We start from the raw sequence: 6,455 nt of genomic DNA on the forward strand, positions 1-6,455 counted from the left end.
GACCATATGAAGAAGAACATGGCATTATAATTGGAGAAACACTTATTAATAACCTGTGACACAGAGGACACAACCTTGTTTTTTAAATGTGAAGACAACTTGAAGCATTTATTGAGGAAGCTTAAAAACAGTAGCCTTCAGTATGAATTATATGTCAACATAAAGAAAACAAAATTCATCACAACTGGACCAATAAGCAAACAGGAAAGATTGAGTTGCCAAGGATTTCATTCTACTTTGACCCCACAATCAACATCAATGGAAACAGCAGTCAAGAAATCAAATACATTGCACTGGGAAAAACAGCTACAAAGAACCTCCTCTAAAGCATCAGGAAGTGCAGGCATGGCACTATGAGGACTAAAGGTGTGCTTGACCCAGACCAGGGTATTTTTATTCACTACATATGTATGCAAAAACTGGACAGTGAATAAGGAAGATCAAAGGAGAGTTGATGCCTTTGAATTATGGTATTGGTGAAGAATATTGAATGTGCCATAGACTGCCAGGAGAATGAACAGATATGTCTTAGAAGTACTAGAGGGCTTCTTCAAAATGAAGATAGCAAGACATCATCTTAGATACTTTGAACCTGTCATCAATAAGGGCTAGTCCCTGGAGAAGGACATGTTTGGTGAATGTATGCTTGATAAAGTAGAGGAACAGCAACAAAAAGAGAAGTAACTCTGTTGACATGGACTGACACAGGGCCTTCAACAGTGGGCCCAAGCATAGCAACATGGAGATTGTGAGGACGGCTCAGGACTGGGCAGTGCTCTGTTCCATTGTACATTGGGTGACTATGACAACAAGAACAACAACGATGTACATGAGAAACCACTACCTGGATTAAGAAATAAGACATTTCCAGCCCTCCAGCAGACCTCTTTTTTGCACTTCTCAAAAGTGACGACTCCTATGAACTCAATATATTATCACTGACTTAGCTATCCTCCATCTTCAGACAAACAGAATAACAGATCATGTGCTTTTTGTGCCCAACCACACTCTCTTAAAATTGTAACCTACCCTTGTTCCCTCAACATTTTATGCACTAAATTGGCTTCATCTCACCTCACTTCACATCCAAGTGCTGAAGTGTCTATCTTTCCCATGGGAACTTTAGGTCTGTGGAGGTAAACATTTCTCCTTTTGTTCACTGTTCTATTCCTAGAACCTGGTGAGCTGACATGCAGGCAGTCAATATATTATTTGTTCAGTGAATAATGTATTTTCATTTTCTAGTTGAAGTCACTGAAGCTCAGAGAGGAGGCCACAAAGTGTTAGTGGGAGAGACAGGATTGGAATTGTCATTTGCTTTAGTTTAGTCTCTCCTATGGGTGAGAGTCCACATGCATGCATATATATTCCTGAGTGGTGGGGCAAGGTTCTACCCCTGCCCCTTCTATTCAGGCTGCCCAAGGAAAGACTTGGACCCAGCACATCCTTCTGACAAGAAGGCAAAGAGCTGTATAGTCTTCTCTGTCACACGTCCTTTTTCTTGTCAGAGAAGTCTTCTTCCTGTTCAGAACATGCAGTAACTTTCTCTGCATCTTGTGTATGAGCAGGCAGCCTGTGGCACCTGGCCAACCCTACTTCTCTATCTGCTCCTGGTGGGGAGGGCACAGTGTCTCTTTTATCACGGCCTCAGTTGGGTGAATGTAGCATATCTGTCCTCACTGGCCTTATGCAGGATGAGCCTGTTGATTGTGGGAGACCAGTCCCCACAGGGAAGCAGTGTTTGTCTTTTCCTTTACGAGTAAGTATTTCCTATGCACTGACAGAGCCTGTGTGTGTGGTCTTTTTTTGTGACTGTACCTCTGGCACATATCTCTTTGTGGATAGGGATATAAATATACATGGAAGTATCGATTCATTCAGAAATATTTACCAAGTGCCAACACTGTGTGCCAGATTCTGTACCAAGACTGTGGGTTTATTTATGAACATATCAAAGCAGACTTATTTCTGTGCTGTGCCTGTGTTTCTGTGTGCGTACATATGTGTTTACTATAGTGGATATGTATACACACGTCTATGTATGCTTGTTTCTGGGATGCTTTCAATACAATTATTTTTAGCTGTGGCTTTTCTGTGTAGATGTGTGTTCAAGTGTGTAGAGATTGATGGCAATAGTGTGAGAGCAGAATATCTGGGCTTGAATCCTGGTTCTAGTATTTACTAAGTGGGTAACCATTTCTTATCTGTGTAACTGGGCAATTTTCCTCAAAATACTGTACCTTGGTTTTCTTATCTGCAGAATGGGGATAAATACAGCCCCCCCAACCCCTTTACAGTGTGACTTAAAACAAGTCTTCTCAATATATATGAGACTTAACGCCTGTTCATTCTAGAACAGTTGCAGATCCATGACCAGATAGAGAAAGTTTTTAGAGACATTTGTAGCAACTTGCAAGTTAGGAAACTTAAATCTATAACCTCCAACACCATTGATTCTGACTCAGTGTGACCCTGTAGGATACATTAGAACTGCATGGTAGTTTTTCCAAGACTGTCATCAGAAAGCAGATTGCCACATCTTCTTCCTCAGAGTGGCTGGCGGATTTGATCTGCCAACCTTTGAGTTAGCAGCCGAGTGCTTCAATCAAGTGGTTTGCTCTTGGCTACTGTCCTAAAGGTTGGCAGTTCAAACTCACCCAGCAGTGCCAGGGAAGAAAATCCCAGCAATCTACTTCTGTAAAGGTTATAGCCAAGAAAATCTTCTGGAATGCTCTTCTCTTTAACACAGGGGGCGCCATGAGCTGGAATTGGCATGACATTGTGGGTTTGGTTTTGCTTTTATGGCAACCTGACATTATCAAAGTATGTGATTAGTGGGCGGTGTCATGTGATAGGATATAGATAAATTTAGGTGTTGTTGATTTCCAGTCAGACCACATAATGGATTTGCAACAGATTACACATTTTAAAATAACAAGCATAGCCTTTTACCACAGATAGTTTGAGAAGCTGAGGTTTAGAGGATTACGGCGCCTGATAGATGGGAAGCACTCGGAACAGTGCATGACATCATGGAAGTGTCCAGAGAGTGTTATCTGTTGTTATGACGTGGGATGAGTGTGTGCGTGACTTGATCTGTGTGTGTATGTGTGTGTTGAACTTGGACGTGGGGCTGCATCGATGTCACAGTGTGTAGGTGTTGTTGTGGGGGGTGTGGGCTGTTAGGACTTTGTATATGAATGTGTGTCTGCACAACTGCGCTTGTGCTTAGCTGACAGCATGACTGTGGGTACTCCGGGCAAATGCGTATGAATGAGTGGGTGCCTCTGTGTGAGTGTGGTGTGAGAATATAGGGGTGGAGTGTTGTAAAAAAGGAATTCCCACCGGCTTCCACACACTTCCTGTTGCTTGGAGACTCTCAATCACAGCAGTGAAAGGGGGCTGTAGCAGCAGTAGTGACATCAATAGTCTCAAGTTTTACCATTGTGCTCCCCAGGGGATCAGCAGGAGAGGAGGTGCCAGTGGCAGGCATGACCTGGTGCTCCCATGGCACCACATGCTGAGTCATCAGGGCAGCACTTTGGTCTCATAGGATTGGTGGAAGGCGGTTGGTAGAGGGTGGGGAGTGGAGCATTTAGATAGGTGGGGAGAAGAGCCCATGGCCGCAATGCCAAGGGTCAAATCCAGTGAGACACTTTAAGGAAAATCCTCTCCTGTGCTTTTTCTTGTTCTCCTTGATGGTATCTTTTGTGGCAGGGACAATGTCCTTGTTCCTGAGAAATGACTGGACCTGTGGGTGCCCAGTGGCACAGTGGTTAAGATGTTCAGCCTTAACGCAAAGCTTGGTAGTTTGAGCCCATCAACTGCTCTGTGATAGAAAGAAGTGTCAGTCAATTCTTTAAAGATTACAACCTTGGTTGTTCTACCTTGTCCCATCTCCCTCTCTTTCTCATTGTTGTCAAGTCAGAATCAGCTGAAGCTGACCTTCCAGTGGGTTTTGGGAGGCTGTAAGTCATACAAGAAGAAATTGCCAATCTTTTTCTTGTGGAACCACTGGTGGGTTCCAATCTCCTGAGGGACACTACCTTTGTGTTTAACAGCACAACTCCCTAAGGACGACACCACCAGAGCTCAAAGAGCCATCTAGATGATTCTAATTCATAATCATCCTCTGTTGGATTTCCAAGACTATAAATCTTAACAGTCAACTGACTGCCTGTCTTTGTCCCTCAGAACTGTGGGAGATGCATAACCTCGTGGTTAGCAGCACAACACACTATGGACATGCCACTAGAGCTCCTTAATAGAGTGGGCAGAGGCTGGAATGGACATAATGTTTTGTATAACAGATGTTGCCCTGGATGTGCTCACCAAGTTGTGCCAAGAAATCTGGAGAACAACCACTTGGCCAACTGACTGGAAGAGATCTATATTTGTTCCCATTCCAAAGAAAGGTGACCCAACTGAGTGTGGAAACTACAGAACAGTGTCATTGATTTCACATGCAAGCAAGATTCTACTGAAGATCATCCAAAAACGATTAGAACAGCACATCAGCAGAGAACTGCCGGAAGTCCAGGCTGGGTTTAGAAGGGGTCGTGGTACTAGGGATATTGTTGCTGATGTTAGATGGTTCTTGGCTGAAAGCAGAGAATACCAGAAGAATGTCTATCTGTGTTTCATTGATTATGCAAAGGCATTTGACTGTGTGGATCATAACAAACTGTGGCTGACTCTGAGAAGAATGGGAATCCCAGGACATTTAATTGTGCTAATGCGAAACCTGTACTTGGATCAAGAGGCAGTAGTCAGAACAGAGCAGGGTAACACTGCATGGTTCAAAATTGGGAAGGGTGTACGCCAGGGATGCATCCTGTCTCCATACCTTTTCAACATGTATGCAGAGCAGATTATCCGAGAAGCTGGGCTCTATGAGGAGAATTGTGGCATCAGGATTGGTGGAAGATCTATTAACAATCTGCGTTATGCAGATGACACAACCCTGCTTGCTGAAACTGAGGAGGACCTCATGCACTTGCTGCGAAGGGTCAAGGACTGCAGCCTTCAGTATGGACTGAGGCTCAATGTCAAGAAGACAAAGATTCTCGCCACTGGACCAATTGGCAGCGTCAGGATGGATGATGAAGAGATTGAGAGTGTTCACAGCTTCAGTTTGCTCGGCTCCACAGTCAACACTCTTGGCACCAGCAGTCAGGAAATCAAAAAGCGTATCGCGATGGGAAAGTCTGCTGTTAGGGACCTCTCAAAGGTACTCAGGAGCAACAGTGTCTCTCTGGAGACTAAGGTGCGCCTGATACAGGCCATGGTCTTTGCAATCGCTTGTTATGCATCAGAGAGCTGGACAATGACTAGGGAGGACAGAAGGAGAGTGGATGCTTTTGAGCTGTGGTGCTGGAGAAGGGTACTGAATGTACCATGGACTGCCAGGGAAACAAACAGATTCATCTTGGAGAGGATTAAACCAAGCTACTCCTTGGAGGCCAGGATTCTGGGGCTTTGTCTGACATACTTTGGACATGTTGCCAGGAGGGACGGGTCCTTGGAGAGGGACATCATGCTTGGGAGGGTGGAGGGACGGCACAGGAGGGGAAGACCCTCTATGAGATGGATCGATTCAGTGACTGGGGTAATCGGGATGGGTGTGTCAGAGGCAGTGCGGTTGGCGCAGGATAGAGCAGGGTTTAGGGCTGTTGTGCATAGGGTCGCTATGAGTCGGAAACGACTCGACGGCACATAACAACAACAACATCTCCTCCCATGTCTTCTTTCCCCTACTCGGCCCCTGGTGTCCAGAGAGAGCAAAGATGGGCAAAGGGGGGAGCCTGATTGGATCAGGGGCTGACTTTTAAGGGATGCAGGGTGCCCAGAGAAACTGAAGTAGGACAGGAGGAGGCTGTCTCGTGGATAAGTGAAAAAAATTGAGATAGTAAAAGAACACTTGAGTGTGCAAATTCAGCTCTTGTAGGTGGGTCTGCCCTGCACATGCTGTGTGACTCCCATTGAGGCCACCCAGTACTCATGGCAGTTTGTACGTACAAGCTGTATAAAGGGTCATTTATTATCATTTTTAGTGGCTGGAAAATGTATGAAAAACATTGATTCAAACATCTGCAATGGTAACTTCACTCTCAAGCCGGGGGTCAATGCTTGATGGACGTGACCTGAGGACCATCTCAGAAGTTTGTGTGAGTCAGGGCTTCTCTTGCGGATTCTCATCTGGGAACGATCCTAAGTTGCAGGATCTTCTCCACAGGGCTTTTCCTCCTTGAGATTCTCAGAGTCATGGTAGGCATCCGAACTGGTCCCTCCACTTGGAGGCTCTTTGTTTTTAATCTAGCACATTCCTTCCCCAGGGACTTTTATCCTTTGACTCAGATTAGATTAATGCTAACCTTGTAAATAGCCACCTCTGGTTCCACCAGTGTTTTCAACTGTGCCCTTAAAAGCCATCTCTCTGCACACCCATGTTTATC

The sequence above is a fragment of the Elephantulus edwardii genome, unplaced genomic scaffold, assembly GCF_000299155.1.
Source record: "Elephantulus edwardii isolate Elephantulus edwardi_28Jun2011 unplaced genomic scaffold, EleEdw1.0 scaffold00028, whole genome shotgun sequence".
NCBI classification, from domain to species: domain Eukaryota; kingdom Metazoa; phylum Chordata; class Mammalia; order Macroscelidea; family Macroscelididae; genus Elephantulus; species Elephantulus edwardii.